This window comes from Rhineura floridana, chromosome 9 (assembly GCF_030035675.1).
Source record: "Rhineura floridana isolate rRhiFlo1 chromosome 9, rRhiFlo1.hap2, whole genome shotgun sequence".
In the NCBI taxonomy this organism is placed as follows: Eukaryota; Metazoa; Chordata; class Lepidosauria; order Squamata; family Rhineuridae; genus Rhineura; species Rhineura floridana.
In genome coordinates this window covers 79734741-79757243 of record NC_084488.1, presented here as the reverse complement: position 1 = coordinate 79757243, position 22503 = coordinate 79734741, and the positions used below count along the sequence as shown (strand labels likewise).

Sequence of the window (22503 nt, the reverse complement as noted above, 5' to 3'; positions counted from 1 at the left end):
AATGACAGGAGCAAAGCAGTTTCATTGGTGATCACTGGTGGCCGAGTAAGATTGTCTTCCAAGATAAGGTCTTTAACAGCGGGTCCATAAGTGACTGTGGAGGCCAGTTCTGGACCCACACAGCCTCCCACAGTGACAACATAGGTTTCCAGATGGAAGATGGTCGCGATGAGGATTTGTTGGACGTGCCTTCCACTTAGCTCGTTTGTCCCGTTCGCCCTGTATTTGTGCTTCTTCAAAGTCCACAGCACCTTTGATAACAGCTGACCTCCATTTGGGATGTTCATGGGCCAAAACTTTCCAGTTGTCGATGTTCATGTTACATTTTTTTAGATTTGCTTTAAGAACATCTTTAAACCTCTTTTGCTGTCCACTGATGTTCCGTTTTCCATTCTTAAGTTGGGAGTAAAGTAGCTGCTTTGGAAGACGGTGATTAGGCATTCAAACAGCATGGCCGGTCCAGCAAAGTTGATGTTGAAGGATCATTGTTTCAGCACTGGTAGTCTTTGCTTCTTCCAAAATGCTAACATTAGTCCGTCTGTCTTCCCAAGTAATTTGCAGAATTTTCCAGAGATGGTGGAATCTTTCAAGAAGTTGGGAGTGGCATTTATAGATGGTCCATGTTTCACAGGCATACAGTAAGGTCGGTAGTACAATGGCTTTGTAAATAAGCATTTTGGTCTCCCTGCGAATATCCCAACCACTTCAGGATGGTGGAATCTGATAAATGGGAGGAGCAAAGCAGTAGATGGGAATGGAAAAGCAGTGGGTCTCAAGGCTGGAGTTTTGGCCATCCTTGATCAGAAAAAAAAGGTCTCTTGTGCCTTTAAGTCTCCATCACTCCCACACATAATATATATAACAGATTGGAGAGTAGGACATCCTATGTATTTTTAGGTCAGTGGTAATTTTAACTTTGACATCAACAGAGGAAGGATTAAAGCCAGTGGCTAAGGTTATATAATATGCCTGAAACATTATGTTTTCTATTGAGTTAAATTATGTGTTTTAAAAGATTCCATTAAACATGAAACATCATTGACTGTCATTTGCAGGCCTAATATTAATGTTGCCTCACAACCCCTTCCAAAATGTTGCATCCAAGATATCAGGTTTTATTAACAATGAAAACTGATTTCAATTATCAAAGATTATTTAGGCTGCTTTCACACATGGGGCTGATTGCTTTAGTTTAACAGGTTAAAAAGGTAGCACTTCTGTCCTGATTTCTAAAATCCTTTCACACTGCAGTACTTGTTGCATTAAGTAATAACAGTTTTTTCAGCCGATATACTGGCATTTCGCGCAACTGTCTTTCACACAGCTTGTTTTTGTCCCTCACCCATTATACACATCCACACTATTCTCCACTGTAAAGGTCTAAGATCTCGTCTCATCACCATGCAAACCCTCTCCCTTTAGGATCTGACTTTTAAAATTATTTTTGTTGTATCGACACAGGGTTGTGTGCAGGAAATGCTGCTGCTGCTATCTGCGCCAATGCCAGAATACCAGTACAATTTTCATCAGACAAAACTACTCCTGCATGACTAAAGGGCAGGAACACACTGCATGCTGGGATGCCTGTCACATGAGCGGCTGCAGCTAGCAAAAAACATCTACAATCTTCTAGGTTCCCAGACTTGCTAACGGATTATTTCTGGTATCATTTATCATGGAAATTTGTGCTAAACTTGCACTAGATTCCACTAGAATTCTGGAGCTAGCTTGTATGTTGTGTGGAAGACCAAATAGAATGCACAAATTACCAGGTAAGAAATCATCAGAATGTTGTTGCTGTTATGTGCCTCCAAGTCAACTACGACTTATGGCGACCGTATGAATCAGCGACCTCCAACAGAACAAATTACCAAGTAAGAAATCATCAGAATAACAGAATAAATTGCAGTGTCAAAGCAGCCTATGTCAGTTGTTAAGACTACAGTAGCGTCCTGTTTTTCGGCATTCCGCTCCTCGGTGTTACGCTAATACAGCAGTTTTCTTTGGGGTCGGGGAAAGGGGGGTTGTGGGCATGCGTCCAAATGGAGGGAGGGATGGCCACCAACTGGGCGGGCTGACACAAGTGGTGCACTCGTTTCTGGAAAGTGACTCCCTCCTCACTCGGGGAGGTAAGCAATTCTAAGGTAAGCAATGTGTGTGCACCAACCTCCCCTGGGCCCTGGCAGCCACACGCACACCCCACCTACCTACCTACCTACCAGGCAGGTGGGGAGGCAGGAGGTCGGGCAGGCAAATGAGCGATTGAGCAGGGGAGAGCAAGTGGGCATGGGTGGGCAGGCTGTTGCGGCTGCCGGGAGCTCACTGAGGTGGCTCTTCTTGCCCACACGGTGCATGTGGGGAACTGCAGTGCTTGTTTTGGCAGGTGTCAGGAATCCATGGAGGCAACTTCCTTTGCCCTTCCTCTCCCGTCTTGAGGCTCACATCTGCAGCCCAACATCCTTTACCGGAGCTTGCGGCCGCAGCTCCGGTTGGCTGTGGGGGGGAGTCTTTGTCCTTATTTGGCCGCCTTGGGCCTCGCTACTGTGGCCCTAATATCTTTAATGGAACTTGCGGCTGTGACTCTGTTTGACTGTGGAGGGAGGTGGCTGTCCACTCGCTTCCTTCCTACAGTTCAGGAGGGGCTTGTGGTGCCTCTGAAAGCTTCTGGAGCCTGCCACAGAAGGGGAGCACTACTCCCCCACCATAATGAGGGCGAGTGAGCGAGTGGAGAGGTCAGGGGGAGGTGAGTGAGTGGGGGGAGAGGGCAAGCGAGCAGGCAGGGGGGAGGATGAGCAAGCGAGGGGGAGGATGAGTGAGGGAGCTAGTGGAGGGCGAGTGAGGGAGTGAGGAGAGGGAGAAGGTGAGCAAGCGAGGGGGAGGATGAGCGAGAGAGCCGGCGGAGGCTTTTATATGCATTAATGCTATGTTCCACTTTTTGGCAATTTTCGCTTTTTGGCGGGGGTCTGGAACCTAACCCGCCGTATGAGTGGGGCCCTACTATACTTACAAGTAGAAACATTGTCCCTGCTTAGAAAACATTACATTAGTGAGACCATAGTTGTGCACTGAAAATTCATCTTTAGAGTATGAGCTCATTTCTACATGGCTATTCGCTACTGGAAAATATATTGCATAATGAAGCAATCATATCCAAGGTTTTTTTAGGAAACGATGCCCATTCTATAGACGCTAACCATTATTATTAACCAAAGAAATCTCCTATATTCTGATACTTGTTTCTGTTAAATATCATTTCTTATTTTATCTCTATTCTGTACAGCCTAGAATTGCTGTTCTTCAGGGTTTAACCTAGGCTGTAATATCCCATGGATTTCGGAAGGGTACTCACTGTGTGAGAAGAACAGGAAGGACCCAGGAAAAAATCAGTAACTATGTATTTGTTTTTTTTTTTCAATAATTTTTATTCAGCTTTTCATAAAACATACAAGACGAAATCATAAAACATTCAAAGACAAAAAACAAAATCAAAAATAGTTAAACAAAAAAAAACAAAAGAAAAAAAAAACAAAAATAAAAAATAAAAAATAAAGAGTAAAATATTGACTTCCCATTTGTCAAAGATCAAATCAGTTATAAGTCTATAATATATAACAATCCTGTCTCTTAAGTCATATTATAAAATCACTTTCCTCCAGTAGTTATCTTACTTAATCATCAAATCTCATAAACATTACTTTATTCTTTCCACAAAAAGTCAAAGAGAGGTTTCAATTCTTTAAGAAATATATCTATCAATTTTTTTTTTCCAGATAAGCATATCGATTAATCCATCTCATTACTAATTATGATAATCTTATTGTCATAACCATAGTCAAAATAAACATTTCAATTAATCCATCACATCAGAATCTGTTAGGTTCAGTAATTTCAGTAGCCATTGTTCTATTATCCCTATTAGTTCCATTTTCCATCTTCCATCTTCAGTAGTCTTGTTAAGTCCAGTAATTTCAGTATCCAATCTTCCATTATCAGTATTCCATAATAATCTTGCTGTCAAAGCCATAGTCATATAGTAAGAGTCTGATGGGAATTACCTCTATCCCAAATATTTTCTTGCCATCCATTCTGAATAGGTTGCTGAAATACTGCTGTAAAATCATATCTCTGTTCTTTTTTTCAAAATACACTGGGTCATCTCTTGAAAGTTTTTCCATTGTCACATGGCTGCAGTTAATTCCATAGATTTTCTCTATATTGGGCTCCATCACATCATTCCAGTCCAGAAGATTATCCATGCCATTGATAACTTTATCTCTAGAATCTTCATTAATTTCTTCAGAGATAACATTGAATTCCAAACAATAGATTTTATTTCTAAAGTCCATAGACTCCAAATCTTGTTCCTGTTCCACGTTTGTTCCAATCTCCGGGATCTCCTCTCTCACAGGGACCCCTGTTCCAGTCTCCAGGGTCTCCTCTCTCACAGGGACCCCTGTTCCAGTCTCCAGGGTCTCCTCTCTCACAAGGACCCCTATGTCTTTAATCTCCTGTGTCTCCAAACAATAGATTTTGTTTCTAAAGTCCATAGACTCCAAATCTTTTTCCTGTTCCACGTTTGTTCCAATCTCCGGGGTCTCCTCTCTCACAGGGACCCCTTCCAGGGTCACCTCTCTCACAGGGACCCCTATATCTTTAATCTCCTGCTTCATTTTACTCAATTCAATTTTCAGCTCCTTACAACCCTGTCGCAGGTTTTGTTTCGTTATCTCAATCTCATCCATTATTTTCTGAAACATAGTTATTTCCAGATTCTCAGCCACTTTCTTAATTGCCATTTTAAAAGAAAAATATAGGAAAACCACTTCTTATTTCAGCAACAATTGGGTTAATACTCCAAACTTGGTGACATCACAGTATACACAGAGCAGACAGCCTTATCTCTCCATGCTTAAGTAAACAAAATGCAGTTCCCAGGATCGAAACAATTAATGGCGGTCGTCAGGAAACAGATTCGTCAAAATAAAATTGACCAAAAAGAGAGTAGTCTCAGACAATATAATATTCTTCAAAATAAAAATCTGGAATAGAAATCCCTCTTCTGTGTATATCTTTAGAATGCAAATCCAGGACAGCTTTTTGCAACAAAAACAGAGATAAGCTATTAATTAGTGAGTAGCAGAGAGAAGTTATGGCTCCCCAGTGAGATGTCAAAAACCGATCAATCTGGCAAATCTCTTTTAAACAGCAACAATTTAAGTCAAGTAAAAGAAAAATATAGAAAGAAGGGTGCTTGCCTGTTAGTGCGTTCTCTCTTAGAAGATAAGATGAACGTTCGCTTTATCAGATAGAGCTTGTTGTTGAAAATCCGTCCCACCTTCGTCGGCTAGACCTCGTCCCATAAATTAATGAGATCTGGTCGTCCCAACAAAAATAGGCTTTGAGGTTAATCTCTTCGTTTCTCCCTACCCGGGAGAAGTTTAATCAGTCAAAAAAAAAAAAAATCTGACTGATATATCTGAATAAGCTTCTTTTGAGGCAGGAGCCCGTCTCAAAAGCAGGCACAGGCTAAGTCACCCTTCCCGGAAGTCTCCGTAACTATGTATTTGTGAACAACAGATCAACAACTCAGTATAGCAGTGAGAACTTGCTATATAGGTATGACTAAATTTCCAACTTGTTCCCAACTGAACTATGGAGGAACCACATCCAGGGAGCAGAGGGCATGTCTTTTAATGAGACAGGCCACATTCACTACAGAAGCTGGGTTTAGCCCCCTTCCCTGTCACTAGCTGTTAAATCTCTGAGGAAGCAATGCATTAGCACCAACCCATTCATTCATTCCCTTGCCAGCCAGCCCTCAGACATTCACCTGCTCAGTCACTGGCCAGCTAGTGACTGCCCTTTGGTTCACAGCCTCCTGTCTAAGAAAGGGAACCTTTGAAGCCCCTCCCCCACATACACTGTATGTCTGTTGTTGTGGGCTGCCACTTTTATATACTAATCTTTATGTAGCCAAAAGAAGCAAACATGAAGGACATGTCCTATGCTTGGGAGAATCCAGAAGCTGGCAGAAGTACAACAAACTTTTAGGTGAGAGAAAAAAAACATTGTGGTGCCCTCCAGATGTTGTTGGACTCCAACTCCCATCAGCCCCAGCAAGCCTGGTCAATGGTCAGGTATGATGGAAGTTGTAGTCCAAGTTCATCTGGAGGCTGCCACACTGGCTACCTCTGATTTAAGTTCTCAGGCTTTGGGGTGAGCCTGCAAGGAAGTATGGCACAATTGGAACAGGTGCCAAGTTCAAGAGGAAGAGATGATCTTTGCACAATATAACCTTTCTTCCCCTAGTAGCTAAAAAGTGGGCAGACTGAAATGCCTTGAGAAGATAAATGCTGCTCATTGAGATGCTATTTCTATAGAGATAACTGCACACCTATTGCCCCATCACTCCACTTTAGGAAAAGGGAGTGCAAGACAAGTTACTTCTACTCTTACTCCTAATTCTACTCCTGCTTCCTCTTTGTATGATTTCAGAGGTGTTGGGAAAGGTCTTGAATATCAGCACATCAAAAATATCAAAATCAAAAATATTGCAAAGCTAAAAGAAAGCCAATTCCATCTCAAATAACTAACTTCTTTTGGAAAATGAATAAATCTGAAATTATTAAATAAAATGGATAAATCTACTTAGTATCATATATATACAAACTATTGATTAAATTTAAAACAGAACAAGTAAAAAAATCATGATAGCTTAGGCTCAAAGGTTATACTATAAAGCTTATAGTTATAACCCTTGATGTCTGGGAAAACATCTGGAAATACAGTATTAATTTCTCATATTGAATTAATTTAAGAAATAGCTGTTATAAAATTATAATGGCACATAATTCCTTAAAGATTACCTAGAACTACAGACAGCTACAATCTTCAATACTGAAAATGCAAAAGAGAAACAGGAACCTGTATCCATTGATAGTTGAATTGGCCCCATGCTAATATTCTTTAGTCTAATATTAACAAGACTTTCAAAAACTTTACTGGAATGGAAATACCTCTTGACCCCTCCAGGTACTTTACTAACATATAAAATCAATAAATAGCAGTCACTGAAAATTGTTATGTTATATGATAACTTCAACTAGAATTCTCCATGCCAAGCGTCTGAGGGATCATGAGATTCTCACAATTACAGAATGAGGAACTAGGGCAAACATATGCAATTATGGCTAAATAACACTTTTCATAAGCCTTGTTAAGGCACAATTCATTACAAAAGTTCACAATTCATTAAAAAGCTCACACTTTTTTCTTCCTTCCTTAAGAAAACAGTAATCTTTTAACCAGCAACCAGCAATTATTTACTGAACATCAGAGAAATGAATCACAAAATACAAAATAAAAACCAATAAATCACAATAATATTATAAGAAAGCAGCATAAAACGGGGAAAACTAGCAACAGAATCTTTTCCTTCTGTCCCTCAAGACGCTCTTACCACTGTTGCCACCATGGCCACTCTTCCACCAGAATCCACCACTACCTATTCAGCTTAAGGTCTTGGCATGAGCCTGTCCGCAGCATGGGTGGTCTTTTATTGCCACTTGGAGACAATTAGGCCAAGCCCAAGGAGGTAGTCCCTGATTAAGGCAAGCCACCCTTTGCTCTTGATTGCCCCATGCTGTTGTGTCGTGCCACTGTCCTTCCCTTCCTTGAGTTCATCCCAGCAGAAAGAAGTGGAGCAAATTCACCCCCATCACATGCCAGGTGGGTGCCATTCTTGTCTAGAATTAATGATGCTTCCTAATATATTTTATTATTTTTGATATTGATAGACCCCTCTATAACACATAAGGCAACTTACAGAATAAAAATAAACAAGACACGATCACTCCTGCGCGCCCTCTCCTGTGTAGAGCTCATACAGCTCCATGGTACACCCCAGAGCTGAGAGCGATGAAACAAGATAGGAGGCGGCTAGAGCGGAGGTGGAGACGAACTCCCGACGGATGCAATTATGCGCTGGTAAGTGCTTCTACCAAGCTGTACTTAGGAGCGGTGAGGGTGGCGAAGAAACAACATTTTGCTGCCACCATTAAGTCATCTCTCTGCCGCCCAACGGAGCTTTTTAGAGTTGTCCGAGGGTTGCTCCATTCTGGCCCTCAGGACATGGTAGGGTCATCGGTGGCCCGTTGTAATGAGTTTGCTGGACACTTCCAGAATAAGATCTTATGCATCCGCCAGGACCTAGACTCTCAGTTTACAGCAGTTGATCCTAATGAGGTGTCTAGAGCTCAGTCTTGTCATGTTTTATTGGATGAGTTTCAGTTGGTTCAGCTCGAGGATGTGGACAAGGTGCTTGGACAGGTGCATGCTACCACTTCGGTACTAGATCCTTGCCCCTCTTGGCTAATAAAAGCTAGCAGGGATGGAACAGCTAGCTGGGCCAGGGAAGTGATAAATGCCTCTTTACAAGAGGGAGTGGTTCCTGGCCGCCTGAAAGAGGCGGCAGTGAGACCGCTTCTGAAAAAACCTTCCTTGGACCCAGAAAATTTTAACAGCTATAGACCAGTGGTGAATGTTCCATTCCTGGGCAAGATCTTGGAATGAGTGGTTGCTGGCCAGCTCCAGGCACTATTGGATGAAACCGATTATCTAGATCCATTTCAATTGGGTTTTAGGCCCGGTTTTGGCACTGAGACAGCCTTGGTCGCCCTTTACGATGACCTATGTCGGGAGAAGGACGGAGGGAGTGTAACTCTGTTGATTCTCCTTGATCTCTCAGCGGCTTTTGATACCATCAACCATGGTATCCTTCTGGAGAGGCTCACGGAGTTGGGAGTTGGAGGCACTGCTTGGCAGTGGTTCCGATCCTACTTGGCGGGTCGTCTTCAGAAGGTAGTGCTTGGGCAACACTGCTCGACACCGTGGGCTCTCCAATGTGGAGTCCCGCAGGGGTCAGTTCTGTTCCCCATGCTTTTCAACATCTATATGAAGCTGTTGGGTGCGGTCATCAGGAGGTTTGGAGTGCGTTGCCATCAGTACGCTGATGACACGCAGCTCTACTTCTCCTTTTCATCTTCTTCAGGTGAGGCTGTCAATGTGCTGAACCGTTGCCTGGCTGCGATAACGAACTGGATGGGAGCTAACAAACTGAGGCTCAATCCAGACAAGACTGAGATGCTGCTTGTGGGTGGTTTCTCTGACCAGATAGTGGATATACATCCTGTCCTGGACGGGGTTACACTCCCCCTAATGGAACAGGTTCGTAGTTTGGGAGTTGTTTCAGATCCTTCCTTGTCACTTGAGGCTCAAGTAGCCTCAGTGGCACAGAATGTGTTCTACCAACTTCGATTGGTAGCCCAGCTACGTCCCTACCTGAGCAGGGAAGATCTAACATCAGTGGTACATGCTCTGGTAACCTCGCGATTGGATTACTGTAATGCGCTCTACGTAGGGCTACCTTTGAAGACAGTTCGGAAGCTGCAGCTCGTGCAAAACGCAGTGGCAAGACTGATAACGAAGACCAAGCGGTCCAAACACATAACACCTGTTCTGGCTCGCTTGCACTGGCTACCAATATGCTTCCGGGCCAGATTCAAAGTGTTGGTTTTGACTTATAAAGCCTTATACGGTGCAGGACCACAATACCTGCTGGAACGCCTCTCCTGATATGAACCCGCTCGTACACTACACTCCACATCGAAGGCCCTCCTCCGAGTTCCGACTCAGAGAGAGGCTCGGAGGGTGGTAACAAGAACTAGGGCCTTCTCGGTGGTGGCCCCTGAACTGTGGAATAGTCTCCCCGATGAGGTGCGCTTGGCACCGACTTTGCTATCTTTTCGGTGCCAAGTTAAAACCTTCCTCTTTTCTAAGGCATTTTATTCTAATTTTAATCTTAATTTAGTTTTAAACTTGTTATAACTGATTTTAGATTTTCATTTTTTCCCATATGTGTTCTTGTTTTATTATGATGGGTTTTATTATATGTATTTGTATTTTTGCTGTACACTGCCCAGAGAGCTATGCTAGTCGGGCGGTATAAAAATCTAACAAATAAATAAATAAATAAATAAGACAACAATGACAAGAGCTAATGCAATAAAAATGGATGCCACAGTAAAGCAAACTCCAAATTAAGATCGAAGGGTGAATAATAAAACATAGCCAAAATTTATTTAAAAACTATAGCAATATTTAAAAGACCTGGGGAAAGGAGAAGGTCTTCACCTGCCACTGAAAGGATATTTGAATATTTTAGAAATAATTGCTACAACTTAAATAGAAATACAGTACATCCCAACACAGTGAGGAAGATACCAAGTGAGTTGTGTATCTGCTAGGGATGTGCTAGAATTCTGTCCAGTTTGGATTTGATATCAGATTTCCCATTAATTAGCTTATTCTCTATTATTGCAGATCAGATTTTTATGTAGTGATTTTCCAGCTTGTTTCCAGCCTCTCCCTCACTGCAGCCTCACCGACATTGGGGCCTGGTGGCTCATTTCCCCGTCCGCCACCCCCCATTGCTTCCTCCTGCTTCCCCAGCAGGCAGTTGATGTTTCTGCCATTCTCCAACCCCTCCCTTCCCTCCTGCCCATGCTTAGGGGGAGGCCTCCTTTGGCCCCAGCCACACCAACCCTTCTGCCATGCGGGTGGAGGGGTGTATATGTGTGTGTGTGTGTAGTATTTCCTCACCTCCCGCTTCCAGAGGTCAACTCCCATGGGGATGACCTGCAGGGCACTCACCCCACCTGAGGGTTGTGGCTGGCATCTTAGCAGACCTCTGTTGCCCTCCCATGCCCCACCCAGCTGAGACCCCCAAGAAAACACACAACAGTTAGCAGCAACACAAGTCAATTTTATTGCATGTCAGGAGCATGGGGCCACTCCTGTGGTCAACTGGCCCGGAAGGTGGTTCTCTGGGACTGCCTGTCCTTGTCTCCACTGGGACAGAACACCTCTATGATAGGCACTGCTCTGCTTGTGAAGAAAGAGGGACACATCATTAGTGAGGGGAGAGCAGGAGCAGGGGAGGCCTGTGGGGTCTTTGGAATGGCAGTTCTCGGTGCTTGGCTGCAGCACCAGATGGCCTCTCCCTCTTATCCATGGGTGGGCTTCCTGGGGATGCTTGCCACTTACCTCTGATGCTGCTGCTTGTATTGGTGTGCTGGTCCCAGTGGGCTGCTTGGCCAGAACAACTGGAACAACACCTGCAAAAGCAAGAGCACACACTGTGAGGGGACCAAGGAGAGGCTCTCTGGACACGTCACCTGATTGCATGCCAGTTTGGCTCTTGCACCTGCTCCTCTGGTGTGGCTTCAAGTGCTGCTGCTGCTGCCTCCATGGTAATGGCATGCCTGCAAGGGAAACATTGTGTCCTTGTGGTTAAGTCCTCCCCACCCAGCAGGCTCCCATGGCTGCCTTACCGCTGTGGCCATAGGGCCACCTCCCCTGTGCAGGGGTTGCCTGGGCTGGCATTGTGGGTGTCTGGATGTGGGGCTGCGGACACTGCCTACCCCCTGGCACTGATAGAGTCTGGGTGTGTGTTCAAAGTCCCCAGGGTTTGTGGAATGTGTCTCCCCAGAGCAAAGTGCCCTTTCCACAAGTGCCCTGAGCCCCTGTCCTGAGCACAAAGTCCTTCCATCAGGAGGCTGACCGGTAGGATGCTGTGCCATGTGAGTGTATGGAGTGGGGAGGGGCTGGGGCATGCTTGATTGAAATCCTGTTGCTGCTGCCACTTAACTGGCCGTGGACTCCACCATATCAGAGAGGAGATCAAGCCTTCCTCTTTGCCTTCCATTGTGAATGTTTCTTTAGACCATCCTTTTTCCCGGCATAACTTTTCCCTGACTTGGGACCTTGGATGATGCCCTGGACACAAGTTGGATGTGGCCTAAGTCCCCCCCATCCCCTCCTCCAACATGCCCCCAGAGTGCTCCTTTTTCAGCCCTTTTGCTGGTTTCTGCCAGCTCCCCTTCTGCTGGGCTGGGCTTCCCCAGCGGTCCCCCAGCTGAGCTGGCAGGGTACCCCCTCTACCATGGCTAAACCACGGTGAGAGTCTTCTGCCGGTGGAGCCCATCTGAGCTGGGACCCTACAGGCTCACCTGGGGATCTGCCATATCCAACTTTTCCCAGTCCAGCATAAATAAGATAGTAGTACATGAAGGCTACAGTCTAATATCAACTGACCTGAGAGTAAGCATCAGTGAACTCAGTGGGACTTACTTCTGAGGAGACACACAAAGGATTGTGCTATTAAAAAGCCTGAACAACGACAGAGGTTTCCTTTTGGCTAACATGCAATAAATCAAATGTGAATGTCAACACTAAATATAAATGGCTTACATTCCGAGATAATACAGTTATTAGTAACACTCTCAGGCTGCTTTGGATGGGAGGTACTTAAAGAATTGCTTTTGGGTAAAGATACTTAGAGGCTGTCACTCTTCTCTCTTTATATCTGCAAAAGTCATTATCTGTACATGTGTTTTAATCTCTCAAGAGGCCTTGGACCCAACAGTGAATTTGTAGTTCACTTGTTGAAAAATACTTCAGATAGTAGTTCTGTCTGGCTAGTAGTTATAAAAGAGCAAAGACAGTTTTAAAAAATCCCTTCCATTCAATTGTAAGGAAAAGAACAGCTGTGTGTGAATGTGAAAAACTTGGTTTTTCAGTGTTTCCTTCCCTGGAATCCACAGGGTACCCTTCCATTGCTGAAATCAGGCTTGAAAGAAGTGTTCAGTTCTAGTCAATAGAATAAGTTGTGGTGTGTGCTTGGTTGTGGTGCATGTATATGTGTGTGTTTGGTGCGCACAACAGTTTCTCAGGTTTGCAAATGTTCCCATGGGCCCCAAAAGATAAGCAGACCATTTATTATGGCTTGGTGGAGACATAGAGCTGATGCTCCTGACGTTCCCTGTTTAAACATAGATCAGCTAGCTAGGAAAGGTTGCTAGTCAAACTGGTACTCATCACTCCCCCATTTAAAACACAGTCCCAGCTAGTTACTGTGAAATTATTTCACCACCAGCACCATTTTTATTTTCATTTGCCAGGAGCATATTACAAAAGAGACATTAATGGAACCTGCAAATGAGTAGATAAACCTCATGTGTTACTGTTATGCAGGTCCTTTTTTAAAAAAGTTTGTCTATATTGGGTTTTTGTCAGCCCCCAGTCCTGAGTTACACAATACGTTTTGCTTCTGAGTCTGAAACATTGGGATGTAATGATATCATCAGCTAAGGACTCTCGGGAATGTTTTGGTCTGTCAGTCTCTCCAGTTAAACATTTTTCTTCATTCTAGCAATTCTTTATAGCAATATCATTTTCTCCCCCATGCAGTGTATGGCAGTTCCCAGTTGTTTAGGTACATAAATAAAGCACCAGATTAGAACAATAGAATCAGCAGCCCCTTCCATTACACAGGCATGGCCTAGAAAAAAAGAGAGGCCCACCATGCCTGGATAAACAAAGTATATAAATGTCTTGATTACCCCTTAGCTAAAACAGCCAGGCTTGTAGTTGGGGTGGAGATGTCTGTAGAAATGAAAATATGGACCAGGTTCCCCCTTACCATCATTGCTTGAGGTGGTAGCCTTCAAGACATCCTGTATGTCATATAAAGTGACAAATTTCATGTGACACTGAAGCTCTAATCACAAGATATGTGTGAGGGTAGCAAGGTGCGGGGTTGAACCAACAGGACAGAAGTCAGGGTGGAGGAAGTTAGGCTTGCTAATTTCATGTTTTACTAAGGAATGATTAGGACTCCAGACTGTCGGTATTAGGTGGGAAGGATTCCATTGCATACTGGGCTCTGCAGGGTTGCTGAATTAAAGTGGATTAAAGTGTTCTGTCATCCTAGTGAAAGTGATGTGAAAATGCATTGAAAAGTGTGGCATGAACAAATGATTATTGGGAAGATGTATGAACACCCTGCAAGCAAATCAGGATGAATGCAGGATGAATGCTCGTTGTCCTATAATCTCTCCACAACCAAATCAAAACAAATGCTCAATAAAGACCGGATAGAGTCTGACCTTCATGTAAGCTTTATGCAATGAAATCAGGGTGAATGCTTGATAAACAGGTCATCTGGAGGAGCCCTTAATAGCACTTTGAGAAGATATTGTTCAATCCCCATGATCCCTGTCAGAAAAAGATACCACCATGTATGAATGTCAGAGAATTCTGACAGAAAAGAAAGGGGGAATTGCTGGGGTTTGCTTATTCATCCCAACTCCAGAACAGAAATCAATTTAGTGAATGTGATCAGTATTCATTGATGGTGATGTTTTCAGTCTGCAAACAATATGTAATCCATGACTTCCCGCCCTCATGTACCTTGCATTTTCTTTGCTTTGAAATGAATGGTGTGGAATAACATAACTTTTATGTAAAATTCCACCATAGTGGACAGCAAGATGAATAATGCAGGACACGTCTACACAGCCAGGTGTTGTGATCATGTGGAGTCTCTATATGTGAGGAAGCACTTGTGTGTTGGTCTTCCTATACAGACACCTATGCTCAATGGATGGTTGTTGCACCATCCCACTATAATCTGTACCAATGTATGCCCTACACATAAGTAACATGTGCATAGGGCTATTCACAACTATGAATCTGATTTTTCACATATGAAATAATCAATTTCATTTTAGTTTCTTGAGATGTTATTGTACCAAGTGTTCACTGTCTTCCACCCCTAACTTATGCATTCTGTTATTCCAGATCCAAGGAATAATTGACTAGCAATTTAAATGCAATTATCTTAAATCTACCACACTCTAAAATGAAACCAGAGTAAAAAGTATACACTTATTTTCCCATTTTCTTCTGTAACTAAACATCATTTCAAAGAGCTCTCAAAGAAAGATGACAAATAATGGGCTATATCTCATGGTGTTGCTCAACTGATGGTAAGGCTTCTGCCAGCTGAATGAGGAAGGAAATAATTCTTAGTGATTTCCCATCCCCAGAACCCTCACCCCTAGATCTGCTTTGTAGGGTCCCCCAACCTTCTGAAGTAGGGTATAGGGCAAATAGCTGAAAATTGTTTCCCTCCCCATTCCACTGAAGTTCAGCTGAATAATTCCATTGAATACAACCCAATGTTTTCAGTTCATATTCTCCCCTTCCACACACAGGAGTCAGTCATACTGGAAAGAAATAATGTCATACCCTGTGGAATTGCATCTTCTACCCTTCTCCCATTCCTTCACACTTCCAAATCCCTCCCAACTCTATATTTCCCAATCCTTCAGCTCCAACTGATTTCTCCCTAACAAAGCATATTGTTTCACTGAACATGATTTACAATTCCTTCAGTGCTAATGCCAATGATACTTTTGATAAAGAAACAGACTTTGGCTTTACAGGAGCCTATGGCTCCTTTCAAGTTGTCTTGCTGTTTCTAGATTTTCTGTGGTTAAAAATAAACCTATGCCTGTAGAACTGTACCAGCTACCAATCAAAGCTTCATGTGAAGGGTACTTTTGTAAAAAAAAAAAAGTTCATTAGAAACAGCAGTGCCGGACCAGCTGGTGTTCAGTTCTTCAATAAATAGTTCTTTTAAAGTCATATCATGTTACCTTCTGGTTTTGCTAATTATGACCTTTTGAGCTAATTACTCTGAGTAGCACATCTGGTGATCACTTGATTTTAATTCCCCTTTATCCATATGAATTGTACTTTGTACCAAGTTTGCTGAAACATATGTGAAAGCAAGCAAGTTGTTACCTGATTTCACATAAGCAGCCACAATTTCCTTTTGCTAAGGTGCCAGTCCTGCATAGACAAGCATTCTTCTCCAACTTCCTATATTGGCTGTTGACTCCATTACACTGAAGAACAGTATAAGCAATGATTTTGCCAGATGCACAATAGAACACAGATAAATGCAGCCAATCAAATCCCTTTTATTTTATTGTTAATTGAGTTTGTAACATAGGATTGCTTGTCAAGTGTCTCATACTATTTTGCAATCTGACATTCCCATGGAACATAAGAACTCTCAGGCATTGTACTCATGTATAAGTCCACTTTGTGAGCAGGGAGAGTGTGGATGAGTATGCTAAGCTTCACACCTGGTTGCTCTCCATAAGTCGGAGGACAAACTTCTGAAGTAGGGAGTCATGAAGGGGCCTCATTTCAAAAGTTCGCCCTTCAAATCATGGAGGGTGACAGGGATACAGGTGGAGTTTACTGTGCTTATCACCACTTTCCCCACTTGTGTGTCAGCTTTACATGCAAACAGAACATCTGAAGAGGGCTATAGTTGATGAGAATACTATATCTTATTGTAAGGGCAGAGAATCTGTGGTCTTCCAGATGTTACTGTACTACAACTCCCATAATCCCTGAGCATTGGCCAGCTAGCTGGGTCTGATGGAAATTATAGTCAGACAGCATCTTGAAGGCCATGGGTTTCCCACCCGTCTTACGATACCCATCTGCTAGAAGTTGTGCTTGAAACAGAATTGTGTGGAAATGGCCTCCCAAAATTCTCCACCCAATTTTTGCAGAGGCAGGAGACCATCACAGCTGTATTCTCCACAGTACCTTTGCTCTAGCGTTGTTCTGGTGCATGGTGGTAGTGATGGTGGGAATGGTGGCTGCCAAAAAAATAAAAATAAAAAATGGTAGCAAATATTTGAATTTTTTTTTTGCAGAGTGGCCTTCTTTTTGTCAGGGAAAGATAAAAGGGGAGGGGGCTCAGAATTTATCTCAGGAAACTGTCTTCTAAGAAATCTCAGCTCAGTTCTAGTTTGAAAATGTCTGCTTGAGAACAAAAGAAGAGGTTTGCTGCTAGGTCAAATCAGGGTCTATACAGTCCAGCAGTAGCCAACATGGTTCCCTCCTGATGTGTGGTTGGATTACATCTCCCATCATTCCTGACTATTGGCCATGCTGGCTGAGGTTGATGGGACTTTAAGTACAACAACATCTGGAGGACACTACATTGTTCCATTCCATCATCCTGTTTCCAGCAATGTCTAGGCCAGTGATTCTCAAACGGTGCGCCGCAGCACACTGGTGCGTCGCTAGAGGTGGCTAGGTGTGCCGTGAATATTATGAAAGTATATTTTAAAAATGAGAAGAAACCCATTTGTATAGAGATTTATTACATCCAAGATCAATTAATAGCTAGGCTAGGACCTAAAATATATTAATATATTTTTAATTTTGTACACGAAGTGCGCCAGAAAATTTTTATATGTTTTACAGTGCGCCGTGAACCAAAAAGGTTTGAGAACCACTGGTCTAGGCAGATGCCATTGGGAATCCCACAAGCAGAGGATAAGGAGAATAGCCCTCCAGCCTTGTTGCTTATGAACTACAGAAGCTTTACTTAGTTATCAGGTCTAATAACCTAGCGTAGGCCTATCCCCCAAGAATTTTAGTTTTGTGTGGAAAAAAATTCTCCTGTGTTTATTGTGATGTTTCTCCAGCAGTTAATAAGAAACAATGTTTTCAAAAATTATTAATGTTTTGGTGAAAGTCTTATCATAGAGATGCAGGGATTGTGTTGTGCTTATCTTACTTTTCAGATGGTCAAGGGATGCTTGTGAGTGTCCTTTCTTTCATACCATAACTCTGGTGGTCTGTGCTCTGCTACTTTCCTGGCAGCCCTGTAGCTAGCCTTCCTTGTTAGGTGGGGCAGCCATATTTCTAGGGGGGACATTGGGTGGGGAGAGCCAGTTCTGCCCCTTTACTGATGGAGAGGACATCAGTATCTCACCCTTTTTAGAGATCCTCAGGAATACCAGACTCAAAAGCTTGACTTCATCTATAGCTACAATCTTCTTTCACCTGTGGTCTGTCCCTGTGTTCTGAATTTTCATGAACTAATCTACTTTGGAAATGACGAGCTCCTGAGCTCGGCTTTGATGCTACATTAGGTATCCCATTAGGTCCGAGGCTATAGTCTGAAGGCACATGAGGACACAACCTTGCTGAAGCTAAGCAGGTCTGGATCTGGACAAGTGCCTAGATGGGAGACCGCCTGGCAAACACGTTTATGCCACTTTGGGTTCCATGATGAAAGAAAGGCGGGGTATAAATGTCATAAATAAATAAATGTCAATTTTAGATTCCACCTGAAAAACAAACTTGTTTTTGTTTTTCTACAAGTTTAGGGAAGGGCAGTGTGTCTGTTAACTTCTCTTTGAGAATCCCTCCTTCTAGTCCTTCCTGTTTGAACAATCAAGGCGAAATGTTTTAACTGGTTGCTATATAAAGGATTAACTCAGCAATTGGAAACTAATTGCGGAATTACATAAAGGACTAATTAAGCAATTGGAAAGTAAATGTGGAAATCAATTGGATTTTTTTTTTAATTGGTTGGGATGATCGAGAAGAGATCCTGGCCCTCTTCTGTGTGACAACCTTTCAAGTACTTGAAGAGTGCTATCATCAGTCTTCTCTTTTCAAGGCTAAATATGTCCAGTTCTTTCAGTCTCTCATTCCAGTCCCCTGATCATTCTTGTTGCCCTCCTCTGAACCTGTTCCAGTTTGTCTGCATCCTTCTTAAAGGATGGTGTCCAGAACTGGATGCAGTACTCAAGATGATGCCTGACCAGTGCCGAATAGAGGGGAACTAGTACTTCATATGATTTGGAAACTATACTTCTGTTAATTCAGCCTAAAGTACCATTTGCCTTTTTTTGTACCACATTGCGCTGTTGGCTCATATTCAGCTTGTGATCAACAACAATTCCAAGATCCTTCTCGCATGTAGTATTGCTGAGCCAAGTATCCCCCTTCTTATAGTTGTCCACTTGGTTTCTTTTACCTAGGTGTAGAACTTCGCATTTATCCCTGTTAAATTTCATCCTGAGGTTTTCAGCTTTTGATATTGTTGACTATGGTATCCTTCTATCTATCTCGGGGGGGGGGGTTGGGGGCACTGTGCTTCAGTGGTTCCACTCATATCTCCAGAGCTGCTTCTAAAAAGTAATTGTGGGAAGCTATTGTTCAGCACCATGGGAATTATCCTGTGGTGTTCGGCAGGGTTCCATTTTGTCCCCTGTGCTATATAACATCTATATGAAGCCACAGGGAGCTGTCATCAGGAGGTTTGGAGTGAGGTGCCATCAATATGCAGATGACACCCTCTATTCCATCTGAATCAGGAGAGGCAGTTGAGGTGATGAACCAGTGCTTGGAGGCAGTGATGGACTGGATGTGAGCCAATAAATTGAGGCTGATTCCTTAAAAGACAGAGGTGTTATGTGTCTAGAGTTCTCATGTCCAGGAGGTGAGAAGACAGCCTGTTCTGGATGGGAGTTCTTTCCAGCCTGGGAGTACTCTTTGATAGAATACTGTCACTGGAGGTGGCCTCAGTGGCTAGGAGTGCCTGTTCAGGTGGCCTCAGTGGCTAGGAGTGCCTTTTCTAGCTCTGGCTCATTTGCTAGCTTCGGACCCTTTTGGACAGAGCAGACTTGGCCACAGTGCTCCATGCTCTGGTAACTTCCAGAATGGATTATTTCAATGTGCTCTACATGGCGCTGCCCTTGAAGATGATTTGGAAACTCAACTGGTCCAAAATGCAGTAGCCAGATTACTGGCTGGGATTCTGCTTAGAATTCATATAACCCCTGTTTTGAAACAGCTGTATTGATTGCCAGTTTGTTTCTGGGCCCAGTTCAAAATGCTCACATTAGTATTTAAAACCACAAATAAAAATATCTGAAAGACTGTATCCTTCTCTCCAGATCCTCTTGGCTGTTGAGATCAGCAGAGGAGGCCCTTTTGGTAGTTCTGCCGTACTCCGAGGTTCAGGAGAGGGTGGCCTGGGAGATGGCATTCTCTTTGGCACCCCCTAAGCTGTGGAACTCCCTCCCTACTGAGGTGCATCTGTCAACTTCATTGTACAACTTTCAGGGAATGCTGAAGATGCACCTCTTTACCCTGGTCTTCAATACCTGAGATGCATATTTTTAAGTCCTACCCTATATTCTGTGATGTTTAGGTTGTTTTTAACTGTTTCTAATTATGTTTTTAAAATTGTTGTAACCCACTATGGGACCCTTGAATTTTGTTTCTGTCCTCCAGGGTATTAGTTATCCCTCCCAATTTTGTATCATCTGCAAATCTGATGAGCATTCCCTGCACCTCCTCATCCAAGTCATTGATAAAAATGTTGAAGAGCACTGGCCCCGGGACTGAGCCCTGTGGCACCCTGCTCATTACCTTCCCCCACTTTTAGAAGGAACTGTTGATAAGCATTCTTTGCGTATGATTCTGTAGCCAACTGTGGATCCACCTGATAGTTCCATCCAGCTCACATTTAGCTAGTGTGCTAATCAGAATATCATAGGGCACTTTGTCAAAAGCGTTGTGAAGTTGAGATGTACTATGTCCACAGCATTCCCACAGTCTACCAGGGAGTTTACTTAATAAAAAACTGAGATAAGATTAGTCTGGCAGGATTTGCTCTTCATAAATCATGTTGCCTTCTAGTAATCACTGTATTGTTTTCAAGGTGCTTACAGATTGGCCACTTTAAAATCTGCTCCAGAATTTTCCCAGGGATTGATGCCAGGCTGACTGTTCTCTAGTTCCTAGGTTCCTCCTTTTTGCACTTTTTGAAGATAGGAACAGCATTAGCATTCCTCCAGTCATCCGGCATTTGACCCATCCTTCATAATTTTGCAAATATAATACAGTGGTTCCAAGAGTTCAATTCTTTAGGATGCAGTTCATCTGGGCCTGGAAATTTTAACTCGTTCAAAGTAATTGCTTAAATTACTTGACTATTTGTCTATCAATCTCAAGCTGCAATCCTGCCCTTCAATTTATACTTCAAGTTTGCCAGAAAAGGTTATAGACCCTCTTCTAGGAGAAGACTGAGCCAAAGTAGAAACTGAGACCTGCTTTTTCTTTGTCATCTGTTATCATTTTGCCATCCTTATTGAGTAGCTGTACCACCATTTCTTTTCTCTGTCTTTTACTATGGATGTACCTGAAGAAACCTTTTGTGTGTGTGTTGCTTTTAACATCCCTCACTGCTTTTAGCATTCCTCACTAATCTCAGCTCATTCTCAGCTTTAGCTTTCCTGATGCCATCCCTGAAATTTCGAGCTACCTATCTGTACGCTTCCTTTGTGTTCTGGCCTTCCTTCCACTTCCTGTATGTGTCTTTTTCGTTTTCAGGTCATCTCTAAGAATTTGGTGAAGCCACATTGCTTCTTCTGCTGTCTTCCACCTTTTTTTCTTGTTGGAATCATTTGCAGTTGTGCCTTTATAGTTTTCTTTTTCAGAAACTCCCACCCATCTTAGACTCCTTTTCTCATTAAGATTGCTTGCCATGGAACCTTAAGTTCTGAGTTTATTAAAACTGGCTTTCCTGAAGTCCAGGATATGCTCTCAGCTTTTGCTTTCTTTAAAATAAGGAACTTAAATATAACATGGTCACTTTCCCCCAGAGTTCCTGTAACTGCCATTTCATCCACAGTGTGATCTGTCGGTTAGAATCAACTCAAGGAAAGCTGATCCTCTAGTTCTTTCCTCCACTTTCTGTAGGAGAAAGTTATCAGCAACACAAGTCAGGAATCTCTTGAAAAAGCTGTGTTTGGCAGAATTTGTCGCCCAAAAGATATTGGGGTAAGTTCCCCATTACTACTACATCATGCCTCCTTGAAACATTGGCAATTTGCTTTTCAAAAGTTTCATCCTCCTCTTCTCCTTGATTGGGTGGTCAGTAGTGGACTCCAACTACCATGTTCCTTTTATTCCTTGCCCCATTTTTTTTTAAAATCCAGATACTCTAGGTGGGGCTACCAAGCTCATCCTCCTGTATTTCTATACAGGGATATATATTTTTAACATATTGTGTGACTCTGCCTCCTTTTCTTTTTGTCAGAAATAGCATCTTTATTTTTCATGAATAGTGATCCTTTTTCTTCAGCAACAATATTCATTTTGGCCAGAAAAAATGTTACTAGAACATATGACAAACATTACATTTAAGAAAACACAGTTAAAAAAGGCTTTTTCCCCAAAATAGTTATTCTCTCATTTCTTCATCTTCTTCTTCTTCTTCCACACCCCTTATATAATGGACATTATTGCACCTTATCTTCCCCAAGGTGTCCAGATAGTGCACCATCAATATATTCTTCTATATTTGCAAGCTTATTCATGTAGCTATCGATGGAGACAAGGAAGCCTTTGTATTCCATTCCCCACTTCAGTTTCACTATCACTGGCTTCCCAATCAGCATGTTCAGGAAGGGCTTTGGATTGAGGGGCAAACTCATAGCAACCTGACCAAGCAAAGGGTGGCCGTGATAACTCTGTTTCCTTTTCTGTTCCTTCTGTTCTTTTTGAACAAGTTATGCCCTTCAATTGCTGAATTCCAGGCATGGGAGTCCTCCCATCAAGTTTCAGTAATACTTATCAAGTTGTATTTACCTTCCTGCACTAAGAATTCAAGTTTGTCCTGTTTGTTTATTTATGGTCTGGCTTCCTCCCTACACTTTGATGAAGACTATGAAGACTATTATTGGGCCCCATTAGAGCCGTTCTCTT

The 22503-nt window shown here is 42.8% G+C and overlaps 1 pseudogene; it reads right to left on the bottom strand.

The window, feature by feature from the left end:
* Positions 1-21979: 21979 nt before the first annotated feature.
* On the bottom strand, positions 21980-22232 carry LOC133364201 (small nuclear ribonucleoprotein F-like; annotated as a pseudogene).
* Positions 22233-22503: the final 271 nt, after the last annotated feature.